The following is a 21,083-nucleotide window of genomic DNA, read 5'->3' on the forward strand; positions in this document are numbered from 1 at the left end:
ATAACAGGGATGTTTTGGTTTGGCCAAGGACTTTGTGAGCCTCATGCTCTGCCAGGGAGGAAGGGAAGCCAGGAGGAAGCAGAGACAGGACACCTGACCCAAACTGACCAAAGAGGTATTCCATACCACAGCACGTCATGCCCAGGATGCAACTGGGAGTTAGCCGGAAGGGCTGGGAGACTGCAGGGTTGGAGGAGGTATTGGTTGGTGCTTGGTCGGGCTGAGGGGGGGCGAGTTATCGGTCAGCTGGTGCTGAGGTGTTGTATTCTCTTCCCTTGTTATTTCCTTTATCATTATTATTATTGGTGGTAGCAGTAGTGATTTGTGTTATACCTTAGTTACTAAACTGTTCTTATCTCAACCCATGGGAGTTGCATTCTTTTCGATTCTCCTCTCCGTCCCTCCGAGAGCAGGGGGAGGGCAAGAAAGGGGGGGGGAGTGAGCGAACGAATTACCTGACTGGGTTTAAACCACAACACCATCCTTCAGGTATTTGAATACGTTTATACTTACCTATAGCTGTGGCTTTTGGCTTAGGAAAGGAGAGGCAGAGGCAGTGATCTCCTCTGTGATAATTAATTAAAGACATAGTGGGGGTTCAGGACAAAAACACTGACTTCTCGTAACTCCAGGAGTGACTTAAACTCTGCTGTTTCCTGATTTTGAAGTACTCAACTTTTCATCTTAAATATTATTTAATAAGTTTGGAGGATGTAATGGAATGCACATTTGTATAGAACAGCAAAAAGTTTAAAAAGTATCTCAGTTTCTGAACTCACCTAATTTATGTACATCAGTCCCTAAGCCACATGTTTGACCAATTAATCATTACCATTACATTAAAGAGGACTTATTTTAATATATATTATAATTTTAAAACCTTGTGTCAGCTAATTCCTCTTTTGAAAAGCACTTGTGATAACATAAGTAACAATACCTTTGCTCTAGTCTCATCTGGAAAATCACACTTTGGTATTATGTTTAAGCTACCAACTGAAAAGTAATACAGTCTTCACTCCGAAATTTACATAGTTCCTCTTTTACTTCAAAAGAAAAACAAAATATGAAAATCAGTGGCACAAATATTTTTATTTCTATTATTTAGTTATTATTCTGCATATGTATACACACCCTTATGATATGCATGCATACACAGAGCTATATATGCAAATGTTGTTTCTAGATACAATGAGGTCTTGTTGATAAGTAAAAGTTATCAGGAAGAACCTCTGACCTGGGTCACGCTGACGAGGCAAAACTGATAGGTCATGCAGGTCAAGACCTCTTTTAATTAACCCCACACCATGTGAATGGCATTAGGTAATTACTGTTTTAGATGTGCCAAGGAGGATTAATTGTATGTCTATTAGCACTTAGACATTGAAGTAGTAATGAGTGAAATTTACAGTATACCTCTACAGTCTATTATCTGTAAGTTGCTAAATACCGATACTTAAAAATAATTTTAAACACGAATTTCAGATTCTAAGCAATAAATTAGCATGCTGGACAATATACTATCGTTAGGCAGACAAACTTCCTTTCAGTCTTCAGAATGTGGGTTAAACATGCTACCGTTTCATTAAAGGAATAGCTATTGACTTTTATGCAAAGAGCATTGAAGTCAATGTTTTACAGTAGCTGATGAGAAAGATATGGGTCATTTCAAAATCATTAACAGACAATAAACTTTTTAAAAATACATATCACTTATATATGGATTATAAATTTATTTAATCTGGTACCATAACCATCTTTTACGGATAATCTAACTTTTCACTGCTTATTGTCATCATCTTGATTTTACTTAAAAGAGTGTCTGTATGTTCATAATTCCAACATTTTAAAATATTTCTGAGCAATCATACCATAAGGGAGTTTTCACTGAATTAAGGCTCGGAAGATTTGTTTTATTCCTTTCTCTACTAGTACCCATTGGTTAGGAAAAAATCATATCTGTCCTATGTAAAAATGGGAAAACAAACAAGAGACATTAGAGCTGGAAAGGTGGGAATGTTTGGAAAGTATCCTGTGTTCAGCAGTAGCAGTCATTTTTCTCCCTCTTAGTAGCTGGTGCAGTGTTATGGGTTTGACTCTCAGCCTGGGAACAGTGCTGATAACACCGATGTTTTTAGTTGTTGCTCAATAATGTTTACTTTGACCAAGGACTTTCTGAGTCTCATGCTCTGCCAGAAAGCAGGGGAAGCCAAGAGGAAGCAAAGACAGGACACCTGACCCAAACTAGCCAAAGAGGTATTCCATACCACAGCATGTCATGCCCACGATGTAAACTGGGGCAGTTACCCGGAAGGGCTAGGTCACTGCGCAGGTTGGGCTGGGTATCGGTCGGCGGGTGCTGAGTGCTTGTATCTTTTTCCCTTGTTATTTCCCTTATCATGATTATTATTGGTGGTAGCAGCAGTGGTTTGTGTTATACCTTAGTTACTGGACTGTTCTTATTTCAACATGTGGGAGTTACATTCTTTTGATTGTCCTCCCCATCCCTCCGGGAGCAGGGTGGGGAGGAAGAGGGGGGACAGAGAGAGCAGCTGTGTGGCTGGGCTTAAACCACGACAGAAAGATGTGCTGTTTCTCAATTATCATGCTCTACTTAGGGTGACAGTCTTAGACTGTTACATTGGCTCTTAATACGGTGAAGTATTTTCAGACATCAGGCAAAATGCAGCTGGGCAGACGTAGAAGTGCAGCTGCCAAGCATTCAAGGGCACAACTTCCATTTCTGACCTAGCTTGATCAGAAAATTACACCTCTATTAGCACCTGCAATTTAGGCCACGAGGTTATTTGTGTTATCCTGGCATCAATATTAAGTTATGAAATCCCAAAGCTACATAATCACTACTACAAAACTCATTAATCTAGTTGATTAGATTAACAGATTGCTACAAGTAATTCACCTTTGTACTCTGCTTTATCACTGTGTCAAGATGTTACGATCCTTGAACAGCAGTCTCTAATCTCTACAGCTGTCCTTGCCTCTGCTCAGTATCAAGGCAATCTGGAGATCATCTTTCCCAGTGAGTGGGTTCCTGCTGTAGGACCTGGCTGCTGGAAGCAAGACCAGCTGTGATGTGAGACACCAATAACAAACATGCTTCCTTCTTTGGCGAAAGAAAATCCATGAAGAGCCCTGGTTACAAGCAAAAGTACTCTACTGACGGTTGTGTGCTTCAGTAACAGTGAATAGTCTTATGGCCTAAGGCCAGGAAAATTAGAAGCGAGAAGAGAAAGTTCAGAGCAGGTAAATAGACGGTGCCTCATGTGTTCTGGTGTCTTCAACATAGAAAGGACATGGAACTGTTGGAACAAGTCCAGAGTAAGCCACAAGGATGATCAGGGGGGTGGAGCACCTCCTGTATGAAGACAGGCTGAGGAAGTTGAGGCTGTTCAGCCTGGAGAAGAGAAGGCTGCGTGAAGACTTCATAGAAGCCTTCCAGTACCTGAAGGGGCCTATGAGGATGCTGGGGAGGGACTCTTCAGTAGGGACTGTAGTGACAGGACAAGGGGTAACGGGTTAAAACTTAAACAGGGGAAGTTTAGATTGGATATAAGGAGGAAGTTCTTTACTGTAAGGGTGGTGAGTCACGGGAATGGGTTGCCCAAGGAAGTTGTGAATGCTCCACCCCTGGCAGTGTTCAAGGCCAGGTTGGATGAAGCCTTGGGTGACATGGTTTAGTGTGAAGTGTCCCTGCCTGTGGCAGGGGGGTTGGAACTAGATGATCTTAAGGTCCTTTCCAACCCTAACTATTCTATGATTCTATGATTCTATGATTTTATGATGTGCAAGAGAAGAAGAGTAGCTGTGCGGCACCTGGAAGAAATCAGAAATTGAAAGCTCTGTAAAGCTTTGGAACAGTTCTGTCCCTTTAAGTAGCATAGGGCACCAACCACACTAAAGATTTACAAGACAGAATATTGCTTCTTTGAAAAAAAGAATCTAGTTCTTTATCAGTTTAGTAAAGTGACTGATGCTACATCCATGACATTAACATTGCTTAACAGTTGTGTCCACAAGAAAGAGTATAGAGATGTTCCTAAGAGGGACAGACTATATTTCAACTGAATCAGGCTTTAGGCCTTGAATTTTTATAATACCACAAATTAGATTGATTCATTTTTTTCATAGCACAACAAAAATGTTGTGCTTGGCTTAGCTCTCATTCAGTTTCTCATCTATATGCAAACATCTAGCACACAAACAAAACTAAAGCAGAACCATGAAAATCCTGACAAACACCTCCATATCCACAGCATTCTTGATTTTTCTTTTTCTTTCTTCTGTACATCAGCAAGCCACTCTCCATGGAAATTTAGATAATGTATTTTAACTAAAAAGGGCACATTTCCCAGCACTTCTTCACCTGAAAATGCCAGTTAATCTAAACTAAATTCTTTGCATTAAAAGCTTTGAATTTTTATGTACATAGAATGAAAACGTTTCTCAAAATCAGATTACAATTGCTAGTAAGAGGAGGAGTAACACAAAGGACTATTTCACAGAGCAGACTTGCAGGTGGGTCTCCACCATTGCAAGGAGATATTTGAACAATAAAATTTTACTCTTTATGGGCTGAATGTCTGATTTTCCATGGCCAGGTTTATTCCCATGCAGAATAAAATATGGAGGTTGTCTGAGCAATCCTTACTTTTTTTAGACAGAGGATTTGATAAAGAAAGAAACAGGCTTTATGCTCCCTGAATATCTTCAGTTTGGTCTGCACTTTACTAGCTACACTGAGGTAAAAATAATCTCCTTCCCAAAGCATCAGGAGAGAGACAAAGTGGCTTGTAGCAGTCCTTGCCAATGTTTTATTGCAAAGACTAATGCAGCAGGATTATTGACCTCTTTTGACCTTCTGACCTTGGTTAACTACATCTTTAAAATATATCGTTTGCTCCATGCATTTTTCCCCATGATGGGAGTAATTTTTTAACCTTGTGGTATTTGTTAGGCATAGTTCAGTCAGGAATAGAGAGAAAATAAATGTTCTAAACATAGCTGGTGGCATTATGAATTCTGAGATTTATCATTATAAAAGATGTTTACGGACAGCATTTCCTTTTTTTTTAACTTTGCTTTTTTTAACTTTTGTTTTTTTAACTTTGCTGTTATGAAAAAAAACCATGTTATTTCTCTCTTGAAATCTTCATGAGTTACACACAAATTGCAATGGGAAGTATCATTAAATTATGTGAAGAGCTGCCTATATATTTTTGTTAATCATTTAAAATGAAAACAGTACATATGTCATCATAGGTTGTAGATCTTTAGAAACACTATCTCTTTTTTCATTTGATGTCCCAGCTTCTTCTTTTAGCTGCTGGTTTCTGTGGTGGAAATAACAAACATGACAGAATGAAAGGCTGAAAGCACTTAATTAATTTTCTTCTTTAAAATGATTCATATTTCTCTTTGCACATAATGTGTGTGCTTACATTTTAATTGAGACAGAATCAGCACTTCCATGTACCTCTAAACATCAGAACTACTTTGGGAAGACATAGTAATCTCAGTTCAAAGCTTCTCCTTTTTCTGTGAGGAGAAGAAAAAGGAAAAGCTGTCACAAGGAAATATTTCTCCCTTTTCAGTTCTGTATACAAACACTGACTTTATCAGTATTCAATCATAGTTATTTTTGCCCCTTTTTTAAAGCCAGAGAAACAGTACTGTACTCCTTCAGTTGTGCTGGTCCTTAAAATATTATTTTGTATATCATCACAGTATGATATCCCATTCCTCTTGATCTTAATTTTTTTGTATGTAAATATGTTGCTTTTACAGTCTCAGAGCTAGAATTTTACAAAAGCCAGAAGTGATAGAATATGAACTGAGTTAGTAGAAACATCTCCATTCCAGTCCCATTGATTCACCAAGTCCTGACTTGGTGAATTAAAAGGGATAGTAAGTCTTCCAGCTACTAGGTTAATTGCAAAAGATATTACGGAAATAGTCTCAAATATGTTTTGTTCTAAGAGTAGTATTGACACAAGCCTCAGTTGCAATTGTTAATTTCAAGGATGTCAGAAACCACATATTTTCTGCTTTTGTTACAGTGCTGACAAGATCAGAGTTACCAGAGTCTGTGAAGTATAATATAGTTAGTAGTTAAAGCGTTCTCATCTGTAGCAAATGATGTGCATGGCACTAATGAAGCGTACTGTTTTACGAATGTGTAATAAAAATCCATCAAATATTTTAGTGTGAAATAGGCAGTCTCAGGTGTTTCTGAGATTTTATGTCAATCTACTCACTTCTGGATGAAAAGTAAATGGTAGTTACTCCCAAATGGCACTTGTGAGCTAAACATCTATTTAACTGGGGGAAAGAGGTAAAGAAAGGATAATAATGCCACCTTTTCAAGTTTTCCAGGCCAAAAAAAAAAAGAAAAAAAAAATCTCTTTCATATATAAAGTAAGATAGAAGATATTGTATGTTGTAGCACTGTAACAACTGATAGGCCAAAACAGTCTTCAAATCAAATATGTATCTATCTGATAAGAAGGAGACAATTTTGGAAAAGTTCTCAGCTCTTCTTTAGACCAAGCTGTTTGTGGTATCTTGGATTAATATTAATTAAATCACTCAATATCTCTTTAATCTTGATTGCCTTTCCAAAAAAAGGAAATAAATCACTGTTTTCCATCAACTATAATGTAATATAATTTGGCTAATGTTAACGAATTGTTCTATATTATGATCGATCCATTTTCTTCCAGAAGTATTCCAAAGCAATGTATGTACAGCCACTGGATTAGTAAATAAATATGTAGGAAAAAAGAGGTTTCAATGAAACACCAACAACCAAAGGATGCAACCTTAGCAATTACAAAGTACAATGCAGTAACTACTCTGTGCTGATTAATGCTAATATATTAGTGTGCTGCAGTTTGAATCCAGAGGTCATGACCTGCAGCGAAGTCCAGTGGATCTCTTTACTACTAATGTCTTTCTTTTGATAGGAATACATAGAAATAAAATTTACAGGATATTTTTTGAAGTTGTATTGTCACATGAACTTTGATGCTGAGTGTATCACATAGATTTCATAATAAGATATGATCCCTTATGGGTTTATTATTATTGATTTTTTTATATTTTGGTGCACAATCCCATTGCCTTATTTTATTACTCTGAAGTTGGATACTTCCTTTTGCTACTATGAAAAACAACAGACACACTCTCGTCAAAATAACACTGAAGCATCAGTAATATCCTTGTTCATTTGTTTCAAAATTAAGTGATCCCGGAGTTAAAAGACCCCTGGAGCCTTTTCAAAGCTCCTTATTATTCTATATCTGATGGAACCGTATTTAGCAATGTGGTCCTTGTAGTGCACAGGGGACTTCGTGAATGCCAGAAAGGTTTAGCTTTCACTTCAGGTATGAATTCAAATCTCCATAAAAATCTTCTACTAAACCCCTCTTCTCTAAGTTGTGTCTTTGTGCTCTTCATATTTGGCCATCCACCTTTCATGTGATAAAATTTTCATTGGTCTTAGTCATAAATTTAGGATGTTTTCTCTAGGTATTTAAGCCAAGAAACAGAAAGAATTGAGCTAAGACTCCATCTTTAGAATAAAACAATTTATCTTATCACTTACCTTTTTATTTTTCTAAGTATGTTAACTAGTGCAGAAATACCAGCATTTTATTAGAATTTGCAAGCTCCTTCAGCACCACTCAGAGCATTAAATCCTAACCTCTGTATGGCCCTAGTTCACCACTTTGTGAATTGGAAATAGAAAACTTCATTAGTCTCTCAGCTGAAAATGCAAAACCTGAGTGTCCTCAGGTGAGTAAGCCAGTCCTCCCAGTGAAAAGGACTCTTTATGAGTAACCTGGGAAATATTCAGGGAGAAAATGTGCCTTGCTCCCAAATCTTTCAAAAAAATTTCCCTTGCATGATAAATTCCCTGGATTCCACCTCAGGCTGATGCATTTTAGGAGCTGCTTCAAGGAATCAGGGGTGAACAATGATTGATTAGTGCTTTCTTGTTTTGTTTTCCTTTGTCCCTGACTTGGGTTATGCAAAACAAATTATAATAGAAACTGGATTAAACTATTCTGGAAATTATCCAGCTCATGAAGCATAATAGCTCTGAAGTATCATCATACTGTTAGCGCCCAGAAATAGTTACGTTACGTATTTCTTCTGACCTAGTAGTAGCAATTTTCATAAATGTTTCATTATATGAGTGTTGTATTGATCCATTATGGAGTGAATGTCACTGTTCATCTTTAAGCATTATCCTGTAAAGAGGTTATAAAGTATAGTAGTAACATTTAGACATGCTTAATTAATTATTATATAGGAACATACTGAAATGCTACTACACCTAATGCTATGTTTGTCATTCTTGAATGATTTTTTGCTGTTACAATACTGTTTTGTGAGCAGCGGTAGTGATACCGCTCAAAGATAGCATCTGCAGTTCTGCAAACATCTGTGTGAATTTTTGCAACCATCTGAATACAATTTTTATAATAGCAAGACTGACTTCCAGTCTCCTTAGTTTGACCTAGTCAGTGAGCATTCCTTTGGCATTTAGCACACACCTTTTTCTTAGCTTTTGCTGAATGTACACTTAACAATATAATTTTAACTACAAAGGGCTGTTTCTCACTTCTACATTTAATTTCCCTCCTGAAGGCAAGTTTCCTATTAGTTGTGAGGAACACAGCGTTTATATTTAGTGATGTGTATTTTAAGTAAATTCAGTCATTATATAGTCCACCAAAATCATTCAGTATGCATGCTTAGAATGCTTTAAGGGGGAGTTTCATGTGCCTCAAGCTTCAGGAGTACTTCAAGGCACTTACATCAAAGCCCCATTATTTTATTTATTTTTTTTTTCCATTAAAGACTGCAGAGGTAAGTTTGTCAGATGCAAAGTCTTGCATTCAAAGCCAGAGGCAAATGTATGTATCTCTAGGCTTGTTCTGTTCGTGTTTTCATTAATTGCAAAGAATGTACTGCTTTAGGCTTACTTTATACTGTAGATAACAGAATCACTTGAGCAGATGGAATAACTTTTTAAATCACCCACAGAATTAGATACAAGCATTGAAGAATTGTGAATACTTCAAATTTCACTTTACCTATCTTTTACAAGAAGAGTCATGCCCTCACGAGTAGAAGAAAGTTTACTCTCATGCTTGGCAACATTAATGGTACTAATTCTCCAAATTGTTCTGAGATGGGTGAAAGAGTTATGGGAAATGGGAGGAGAATTGAGTGAGGATCAAAAAATTTATATAAATATATATATATTTTAGCAGTTCTAAGCAATCCCAGGCACAGCTACAGGTTGGGCAGAGAAGAGATTCAGAGCAGCCCTGCGGAGAAGAACCTGGGGGTGTTGGTCAATGAGAAACTTAACATGAGCCAGCTTCAGTGTGCACTCGCAGCCCAGAAAGCCAACCGTATCCTGGGCTGCATCAAAAGGAGCGTGACCAGCAGGTTGAAGGAGGTGATCCTGCCCCTCTCCTCTGCTCTCGTGAGACCTCACCTGGAGTATTGTGCGCAGTTCTGGTGTGCTCAACATACAAAGGACATGGAACTGTTGGAACAAGTCCACAGAAGGGCCACGAGGATGATCAGGGGATTGGAGCACCTCCCGTATGAAGACAGGCTGAGGAAGTTGGGGCTGTTCAGCCTGGAGAAGAGAAGGCTGCGTTCAGACTTTATAGCAGCCTTCCAGTTATCTGAAGGGAGGCTATAAGGATGCTGGGGAGGGACTCTTCATTAGGGACTGTAGTGGTAGGACAAGGGGTAATGGGTTAAAACTTAAACAGGGGAAGTTTAGATTGCATATAAGCAAGAAGTTCTTTACTGTAAGGGTGATGAACACTGGAATACGTTGCCCAAGGAAGTTGTGAATGCTCCATCCCTGGCAGTGTTCAAGGCCAGGTTGGACAGAGCCTTGGGTGACATGGTTTAGTGTGAGGTGTCCCTGCCCATGGCAAGGGGGTTGGAACTAGATGATCTTAAGGTCCTTCCCAACCCTAACTATTCTATGATTCTATGTTTCTAATTCTAAAACTTATGTTCTTGCCCATGACATACCTGCAGTGATCCCTGTTGCCCTCATTAATAGTAGAAGACAATCAGTGTCTCTATTGGCTCCTCAGGTATGCGTGAGAAAGGACCACAGGAAGAAGGGCATTTTTGTTGATAGACTTTGTTGTCTGTAGTACTGACAAATGCAAAATAGCCGAGGAAGTAATCCAGAAAAACAATGAAAAATAAACTGTATGTAAACTGGTAGTAGAACCTGCAGGGCAAAAAATAATCTTAATTCCTTTAGAAGGAAAAAGTAATGGATTTAGACAGACTTATTTTTATATGCTTCTTATACACCATTCCCTGTCACAGATAGTAAACATCCTAAACATAGGGAACTGTGGTTCTGGTAAGGAGGTAACATTTGAAAACCAAGAGGTAAGGAATAAGGCAACACTTATCACGGTCATCTTGAGTAAGAAGACCCTTGTGTTTGGGGTCCCAGAAGGTCTGGGGTCCAGCTATGGGGAGTCAAGTATCATGAAACCAGCCTTCCAGAAGAAATTCTTTGAGAGCCCTAGGAGAGAATGGGAAGCTCCTTATCCAACATATAAGCAGAGTTTATGTGCAATATATGGGGTAGCAATCCCTCCATCTGGAATAAGATTTATATGCAGTCACCTTGACATTCCTGGAATACTAATGTGTTAATTAATATTAATATAAATACAGATGCTACAATTTGCAATTGAAGTCTGAGGTACACTGAGTCATCTGTGGTTGCAGAAGTTTTGCTCACTCTGCTTTCACAGATTGGTGCCTCTGTAACAAAACAATCAATTTAAACATCTTAATAAGTTATATCCCTGAGAAAGGTAGACACTCAGATAGATACTTTCCCTTCAACTGGAATGGAAAGATTAGAACAGAGCCAAATTATTTGGCCTTTCCATAAGCATTGAATTATCACTGGAGTTTCTGAAACTCCAAGACCATGTTTCCCCTTACTAAAGATTGCTCTATTTCACACATAGAAGTAAAGAACTCTCAAAGGATGAAAGCTCTGCCTGTGCTTGGAGCAAAAAGAATTTTTTTTTATTTTGTGATGAGTAAAAGCTTAGGCCTAGTTTTTAGGCACAAAGGACCAAGTTCTCAGTATCATAGTCAACCGCAGAAGGTTACAAGAGGAAAGAAGATGCAACTCGGTAGGATAATGTAAACACATGCTGGGGAAGTAAGGATTCCATTTAAGAAATCAAGGAAGTTTATGTTTTGGATTAATGATATTTTTTCTGGAAATTCTTGGGAGGTCTGACTACTCTGGGAGATCTTTCATTTCTCAGAATTGTAAAACTTCTGAATTCTGCTTCACACACACACACACAAAAACCTGCCAGTGCTATGCACTATGTAGTTGTGCTAGGAAGTGAAGCCCTTTGTAGGAGGAGCTCACCATTTTCTCTGCATTCCAGTGAAGTCAGTGTTGGAACGCCACTGAAGTCCTGGCATCTGCTTTTCCAGTCTGTGGTTGGATAGAAAAGAAAATAAAATTTGAGAGGTTCTACCCAAAAGACAGCAGTAGAAACACAGGGATTATGACTGTCAAAATTGTTCATTTGCTTCACCCATGTGTGTGTGCATACTAACAGTTTAAATTGATTATGTTTTAAGAAGGTGTGCTCATTGCTTTTTTCGTTTAACAATCAAGGATTTGAAAGGCAGAGTTTTTGTACAGTAGGGATTAAATTATCTGCCGTTATGATTGTGTTTCTTTCTGCGCTCTTCCGTCTCAATATCCTATTTACTCCCTGCTCTTTGAAGCCCCCATCTCTTCAGCTCTGCTTTTGGTGCTGTTTTGTTTCCATCTTTCACCACCTTTTGTTTGTAACAAATAAGGTGTGTTCATAGCTACACATCTGCTGTTCTCATTTCATGATAACATCAGAATACTACTTTCCCAGCAATGTGAGACTGATGGCAGTCAGAGCTTTTTGTTGGATTTTTCTTTTTTTTTCTTTTCGCACATCTTTTTGAATATTTGGCATTAAGTGAAAAATAGTCTTTTCCTTTCACATTACTGCTGTTTTGAACAAGCAAGGTTTCAATTTCTTTGAAGAGAACGAAAAAATCTATTCTTTGGACACAGCTTTGTTATTTTGCTCTATAATGACAACATTGACTCTTTTCTTCATGCTGTCAGATCATCTAACTTGAGACCAGGGCAATAAATATGCTTAATTTGTCTGTCGCCTAACCTTGACTTCCATTTTAAAATTACATACATTGTGTGTTATGGGAGAAGACAGTCTCATATAGAAAGCATATGCACCATAACCATCTCCATTTCAGATTATCTAAAACAAATGGTTTTGCTCATGCTACCTATACCCTCCCTTTTCAGAAAGTTATTCCAGAGTTGCTTCCCCTAGTTAATTCCTAACCAGTAGAAGTTCAAGTTTTTTGCTTTTAGTTTTGTTTGCTCAGCACTACCTTCCTTTGTGTCTTGAATACACCCCATCATCATCCCCCTCAAACTGTTTGCACTGTTAACAGCGCCAGCTCTCTATTTATTGCCCTTTTGCAGCTTTTTTCCAACTGTTGCCAAGCGTTTGCTGTTGCCATCTGCTTGCTGCATATTTACATCTCACTTTAAAACCTATGTTCATGCAGGTGGCAGATGGAGAGCTCTTTTTTGGTGTGTTCATAAGTCTATTTACTATCAAAGAAAAAGGAAAAATTATGTGAAATGATTAGTTCTTCCCTTCCTTCATTTTGCAGGGTGGGCAATGTAAATTAGTTTCATGTAGAAATGTAGAATCAAGTATACTGTTGGTGTTAAACAATGTTTGCATATATATTTAGTAACTGATATGGAAATATATTTAGGAGCAATAGCTATAAGAGGTTTTCAGATTCTCTTACTTTGCTTTGAATTAGACTTTCATATTACCAGCCGCAGTATCTGCAACAAAAAATAATGTGTTGCAGCTTTAGGGTAAATGTATAATGCTGAGATTACAGGGAATGCTATTACTATTTGCATGCCCATCAAATCAATTGAATAAATGAAGCCAATAAAACTACAAGCCAATTACAGCATTATCATCACAGCAGATTTTATTTATTCTTATGTACATAGAACTCTGAAATAACACCGTTTAGACTCTGATTTCATCTAATTGCCTTTGAATTTAGTCAAAAACTCAAGCTGGAAATTCATTAATTCTCTTTGCAAAGAGACTTCTATAATATCTTGACAAATATGTGTGTTTATAATAATTTTATGACTGGAAATGGTTTCTACTGTGTATTTGTAGATGCCTCAGAATATTAGCTGTCTTAGAATATATCTTCAACAGCACATATTAGAATTATTAGATTATTAAATTATGTGGAGTATCCAACACTGAGAGTAATTTCTGTTATTAATCATATCTTGTAATGTTACATGTATACAACTTTAGTATGAAAAATTTGAACTCTATATGATCACACTTTCACAATATGTATGTGTCATGGTTTATACCCTAGCCAGACAGCTTGTTCACTCACTCCCAGTGAGTGGTGCTGGGCTGAGAGCAATTGACGGTGTCCCCCCCCCGGGGCTCTCTCCTTCCCCGCTCCCGGAGGAACGGGGAGGAGGATTGAAAGAGTGCAACTCCCACGGGTTGAGACAAGAACAGTCCAGCAACCAATGTACAACACAAATCACCACTGCTACCGCCAACAACAACAATGATAAGGGAAAATAACAAGGGAAGAGAATACGATACCACCAGTCAAGAAACGAGTCCCACCCGGAAGCCCGTGTCCTTCCGGGTAACTCCCAGTTACCCCCTCCCCGGGCATGACATGCTGTAGTATGGAATACCTCTTTGGCTACCTGGGTCAGGCGCTCCGTCTCTGCTTCCTCACAGCTTCCCCTCCTCCCTAGCAGAGCATGAGGCTCACAAAGTCCTTGGTCAGGGTAAACATCACTTAGCAACAACCGAAAACATCGGTATCACCATCAGTGTTCCCAGGCTGGAAGTAAAAACACAGCACTGCACCAGCTACCATGAAGGAGAAACATGACTGCTACTGCTGAACCCAGGACATTATCCACCCCTTATTCCATTAAATTAATATACACCTTCAAGTCCAATATTGGGAGTTTTTCCTTAATTTGACCTTTCCTGAAAATTTGGTTTGGGTTTTTTTGTCCTTTTTAAGATGAAACCTCAAGTGTTACCTGTTTGAGTCCTAACCAGAGAACCCAGAGAACAATCACGTTTTGCCAAGAATCTGTAATGTGGAAATAATTCAGACATCTGCAAAAAAAAATGTACAAAAAATTAATTCCTCTGCACTATGTATACATTGACTAGAAGGAAAAACATTGAAATTCTGAATTATTAATTTTGTTCTAGTCATTTGTCAGCAATTTCCACTTTTTTTTTTTTTTCCTTTGACTTGCTATGGTGTCTGTATGCTCTAATGAAACTGCTCTGCCCTGAGACACTGACGGAACTGAATTGAAAGAACATGAGGTAGTCAAAGGTTCTTGTTTAATGAACCTTTATTAACCTCCCTCACATTCCTTCTCATTATGTTGATTTCAGTATTAGAAAAGATTTACAAAATATATTCAGAGAAACTGCTTCCTGTGAAAAAGATTGGTTTGTGAGGAATGTGGTGGTATGCCAGGTCCTTCAGCATGGAAAGAGTAAGAATGCTCATCAATTAAGGCAATGCAATTCAGCAAGCCAGACCCAACTGCAAAATAGCTCTGCTAAGACTGAAATGATATTACTGCAGCACAACAGTGCAATCCTAGTAAGGATTTGAAAGAATGAGCTCCTATCAGACAAGCTTACAAGAAAATTAATTTGCAGCTGAAGACCTTCACCAAACAAAGTAACACCTGGAAGAAAACTGTCTCACTGTTTATGGTGTGACTAGATAGCTGTCCTGGGTTCAGCAGTAGCAGTCATTTTTCTCCTTCTTAGTAGCTGGTGCAGTGCTGTGGGTTTGACTTTCAGCCTGAGAACAGCACTGATAACACCGATGTTTTTAGTTACTGCTCAGTAATGTTCATTCTGACCAAGGACTTTCTGAGTCTCATGCTCTGCCAGGGAAGAGGGGAAGCCAGGAAGAAGCAGAGACAGGACACCTGACTCAAACTAGCCAAAGAGGTATTCCATGCCACAGCATGTCATGCCCAGGATGTAAACTGGGGCAGTTACCTGGAAGGGCTAGATCACTGCTTGGGTTGGTCTGGGTATCGGTCGGCAGGTGGTGAGCGGTTGTATTCTTTTCCCTTGATATTTGCCTTATCATTATTATTATTGGTGGTAGCATTAATGGTTTGTGTTATATCTTAGTTATTGGACTGCTCGTACCTCAACCCATGGGAGTTGCATTCTTTCGATTCTCCTCCTCATCCCTCTAGGATGCACGGTACTGAATTTATGGCTGGGCTTAAACCACAACAATAGCATAGAATCATAGAATCATAGAATAGTTAGAGTTGGAAAGGACCTTAAGATCATCTAGTCATCTAGCCATGGGCAGGGACACCTCCCACCAAACCATGCCACCCAAGGCTCTGTCCAACCTGGCATAAACCAGTAGAGACTAAATAAACCATTATTAAAGTCACTATTGAGCAAGGAGAAAACAGTGTCTGAAAAAAAAAAAACACTTTAATTGGTAGTACCTGAAAGTCAAAATAGCTATGTTGAGTAGCTGAGAATTTAGCCTTTTATCTTCAAATAACTCCAATTCAAGGTGCTTTGTATCATATAGGACTGAAGTAATATTATTTCCTTCAAGACAGTTTCTCACTTGTTAATTTGCTCTTGACCTCAAGAGATAACTGTCATGAAAGACATTGTTCCCCTTAAGAAGATTAATACTTCTCTCACCTTTCTTATTTCTAACGAGAGCACAAACTCTCTCTTAACCAGGTCTTGAGAAGAAGGATGTGCCCTTTTCTACCTTTAGCAGTCAGTCTAGCTATAGTTTTATATATTTAGCCCAGGTATACTTGCATTCATCTTTGGTTGAACAGAAACAACCCAGTTTCATGCAAATCTGATATAAAATATAATTCTATTTTTCTAACATTAACATTACTGTACATGAAAGTGAATATTGAGCATTATAAAAAGAAGGACTTAGTCTACACAGACTCTGAGGCTGTGAGGAGATTAACAAAATTGTCAGCATCCCAGGCTTTGGACTTGTACATGGAGCAGCAGAACAGAGTTGCAAATATCTGTGACATTATGCAAAACTTAGATGAGGTCTCAGATCAACATTTTGCAGACTAGCTAAATGTCTATTAAACATCTGAATAAAATATTGCCCTCATTTTTACTTTCTTATTATGCTACATAAAAAGCTACTCAATCCACTGTCTTCAAATGTGCCGTGTTCTCTCTGTATTGATTATCTAGCTGTTACCTGTTCAGCTCTTCAGCATAAGCTACTCAATCCACTGTCTTCAAATGTGCCGTGTTCTCTCTGTATTGATTATCTAGCTGTTACCTGTTCAGCTCTTCAGCATCTTAGAATTATACTTTCACTTCATATATTTAAAATTTTCCTACCTCTTTCTCCTCCTGAAGGTATGTAACTAGATAGGAACATCTGCAGGTGGACACCAGATGTACTGTATCCATAACAGCAGTATTGGTGAAGGGAAGTTGTAAGCAGAGGCAGCAAGGAGAAGAGAGAGAAAGGAAGACCAGAATGGAATAATCTATCTTGCTTGTCCTAGCAGAAGATGTTAATTACCTTAATCAAGTAACTAAATTTGTTGGTTTGGTTTGGTTTGTTGTTTTTTTTAATTTTAAATAGCCAACAAAATCAGGAATTCTAGAGTATTTTACTTTTGAAATTCCCTGTCTTTACTTATCTTCTACCAAAGAAACACCTAGAAGTTTGAAGATGCATTTATCTATGCATTATACGATGTTAGGTAAAAAATCTCTATTCAGAAGAATTTGTTACCTAAGTAGATAACCAAGAAATTGCTGTTAGCTATATTTCACTTGGGCAAAAATCAGGAAACAGCAAAATTCTGTGATTTTCCCAAGGTTACACAGCAAACTGTGATGCTTTGAATTCAGCCCAATTCTTCTTTCTACTAGTCCTGAGAAAGAGTCTGGCCTTTCCTGTTGACAGGGTGGGTGTCTGGCACCTTTTCTTTTGAGACCTCTGCAATAAGATTGTATTGGACTATGTCAGGACTCAGGCTCCTTTGACTATATCCTCTTCCATCCTTGTACCCTAAAAGACAGCGAAATACACAGACACTTGGTCATTCGTTTTTCCACACAAAGTAAACAGCATTAAGGCAAATGTCATATGCAGAGCTGACAGAAATAAATTGCACAGAAGTGATGAAGCATAGAGAATTACTTAGTAACAGCGGAAACTTGTAGTCAATACTGACCTTTACATTCAAGTGGCAATATTTCTAGGTGATGAATAATTGCAGACATACACATAGTCATATATACTTTTCTGAATCTTTGACTTTCTATGGATTTTTTGTCTATCTAGCCAATATTTATTCTTCCTCTACTGTATTTATCTATTAAAAGATATCAAAATGAAAGCAATCTTTTTTTTTCCCCAAGATTTACTTATTTTATTAGCAATTTCAAGACTTCTTTTATCTAAAGCAAATGTTAATTTATGACCTTCTGCAATGGCAGTTTTACACCCTGAGGTGACAAACAGCTTCTAACATCCACCTGGTACCCTTTATCTCTCAGTCTTAAGTGTGCTTCAAAACCAGTGAGAATATACTATGACAAGCTTTGATGGCATTCCCGGAAAAGTAGGGTATAACTCAGAGTTGACTAAGGGCAGAAGCTCAGAACTGTCATTCAACCATTTTCTAATTACACAAAAGTTTATTGACAATTTTGGCCACAAGACCAAGTAAATCACATTACATGTTTGAAACAGGTGCATGTGTTTAATGCTGCGGTTTTTATCTCACAAACTAAAAATATTCCCAAAAGTACTGTTGAACTTGTGCAGAATTTTGTTGCAGTAAGATGTCTAATTGTATTAAATTAACAGAGAATGCATTGTGTTTACAATCTGTGTTTTCATTTGAATTGAATATTTTCTATAGAAATAGCTAGTTATTTTTCTTGCAGTCTACAATTGAAATTAGGTAGAAAAGCAGTATTTGTTGTCTTACTCTACGAGCATAGAAGTAGGTTGTGCATGAGTAGAAAAAAGTGCTTGTGCTGAGGCTGTAGTAGGGACTACATCCTTGTTTTCTTGGTCCTGCCTTCCAGAATAGAATCTAAAAACATTTTAACAGCTCCCTTCAGTTCCCCCCTGCTCTGCAGGTCCAGGCTGTCTTCTGTAACCCAAGGCTGTACAAACAGGAGGAATGATCACAGGTATCTTTAGACTCCAGCCTAAAGGAGCAGTCAAAAAAATCCATCAATTTAGACATAAACAAGATGCAATTAGTAATATGCTTGAAATAATATTAAATCAATCTATTTTGTTGGTTTCATTTTTCTTTCCCCTCCACGGTACAGATATATACCCTGAAGCAGGAAATCCTATATACCTAAATGATAAGAAAAATATATGTTTTTTTTTCACTTTTGGATGACAACACATCTCTTTTCATCAAGATATAATTGGTTTAACTCCTGAAAGAGGGGCAAATTCTGCAGTTATATTGCTCCAGTTTAGAAATATATATTAGTTATATTTTTTTCCAGTGCCAGTTCCAAAGCATTTGGTATTCATCTTAAAAACGGCAATTTTGAGACATTTTCTTACACTGTGGTCCAGTTCTGCCCATGTTAAATTCACTATAAAGTTATCAGGTTATCACTGTTTTACATTAAATGATTGTTATTGCACCAAATTTGAAAAATTGTAAATTCCATCCTGCCATTTCCCTGTAACAGGTCATTTGGGAGCCAATGAGAATAACTTCTCAGTTTCTTGAAGGAGAAGCACTGTAACATTGCAGAAAAGGTATGCAAGCATTGATGAGAAGAACTGGGAATCTCCTTTCAAGACAGGGTGTTAAGCTGTGTTCACTTTCTCTTCTAGGTGAAGTAGACATGGTGATTAAAAAACGTAACTTGATAAACTTAAAAGGTTGCTACAGAAAAGTAAAAACTCCAAAAATCTCATAAACAGCTGAAAAAATTTAGAAATGTTTATTCTTTTTTTTTTTTTAAGTTTTGTGCATGGTAACATTACAGGGCATTGTACATAAGATGGGAGACTGTCCACATCCCTGATCCTTGCATGAATTCTGGCATCACCACTTCAGCAACAAGGTGGGAGGAAGAGAGCTTTCTATGGAATCTTGTTCTTCTACCAGGATAACCGGTGGCAACAAGCACACTTGAGCTCAAAGTACCTTGTGGCACTGCTCAGGTATTTTCTCACTGTCCACACCACTTGTGCTGCACCTGCTCCTCAGATATCCAACTTGCCTGAACACAAGTCTTTCTTGTTCAGGATTGAAGTAAGAGCCTGGTTCTCACACATTCAAAGCTGGCTGACACCTTTAAACATCCATGTGCCTGAAAACAAAATGAACTGTGCTTAGGACAGAAGTTTATTTCAATGGTGTTTAAGCCCTGGAAACCACATAAAATTTCTTCAGACAATGTTATCACTAATACAAAATGTTTTCCAAATATTTACATTTGAATCCATTCATCAGTCTTCATACTGATTCTCACAGCAGCACATTTCTACTTAGTTGGAAGTAAGTAACATTTCTTTGCTCTTTTTATTCTCTATGTTACCATATTCTAGAAGTCCTTTATTATTTTACCATGAACCATGTTTTCTGAAGTCTGATTATTCTCTTTGCTCTGTAATTTTTCTACAGCCTTTGTTAAAGTGAGCTGCATTCTCAGAATAATACTCCCACAGAAGCTGTAGTAATGCCAAGTAGAATATTTATTTTTTTTTAATTTCCAGTGTCACATTTCTGTTTAAATAATTCAGTATAGTTTGCCTTATTTTCTTTTGCAACAGTACAATATTGTTGGCTTATGGACAAGTTTCCTTTAACCCATGAATTCTTGTCTATAAGATGACTACTCAACTAACTGTTCCCCAACCTGCAGTGTCCAGCAGATTATTTTAGCTCCAGCAAAGTACTTTTTGCTTACCCCTATTATAGCTAGTGTTTTAAAATAGAGCATACCATGAACTTGAGGTGTCTTTAAATTCTAATCTTTCTTTGAGATGTACTTCATCAAGTCTGCAAATTTAATGAGAACTCCCTATTTCATCCTCCAAAATATTGATGAAAACAGTACATAATCCTGGACAGAGCAAGACTTCCCATAGTAGGCATAGAATGCAGTAGACTGCATTCTTCAAAATTGACATGTGCCATTAGTAATTACTCTTTAAACATTTTTTGAAACAAAATTTGCATATACTGTAACACTTTCATCTGAATAACATTTTTCAAAATTTGATCCTAAGAGTAGAAGACAAAGACAAAAGATCTGCTAAAATGAGATATGCAGAAATGCTCTTCTACCTTGGAGGCTTGTTATGTTATATGAAGAAATCTTGCTACTGATACAGTTTGATCTGTACAAATACATATTGGTGATTATTTTGTTGCCTATATATTCTTTTCAGTTTTCACAGGTTGGGCTGTGTTATTTCTTTTTTTTTAATCCTTTGATAGGTGAACTTCCTTTATACTTCTGCTTATGTACTTTTTTCCTATTTGCATCTTTATTGAACTGCCAACAGACAGTATCCTTTCTGACATATGGCATCAATACCTTGCAAGTTAGTTAAGTCGCAAGTACAGCTTGGTATTGCTTTCCTAACAGTTTCTCTATAACATCCAGTTTCTTTATGACATCCCTCTCTGCAGGATTTTGTCTCCTGGGTCTATTAGGTGTTAACACCACCATGTTCCAGAAACATGTTGGACTGCCTGGAAGGGATTTCTATCATCCTACTTTATGTGTCATCTGAATAGACATCCATATCTCAGGTTTTCTTTGCAAGTTCTTTTCAAAAGTATAAAATATAAAGAA

Source organism: Pezoporus occidentalis, unplaced genomic scaffold, assembly GCF_034315485.1.
Source record: "Pezoporus occidentalis ecotype Australia unplaced genomic scaffold, CSIRO_AGI_Poc_V1 ctg81, whole genome shotgun sequence".
Lineage (NCBI taxonomy): Eukaryota > Metazoa > Chordata > Aves > Psittaciformes > Psittacidae > Pezoporus > Pezoporus occidentalis.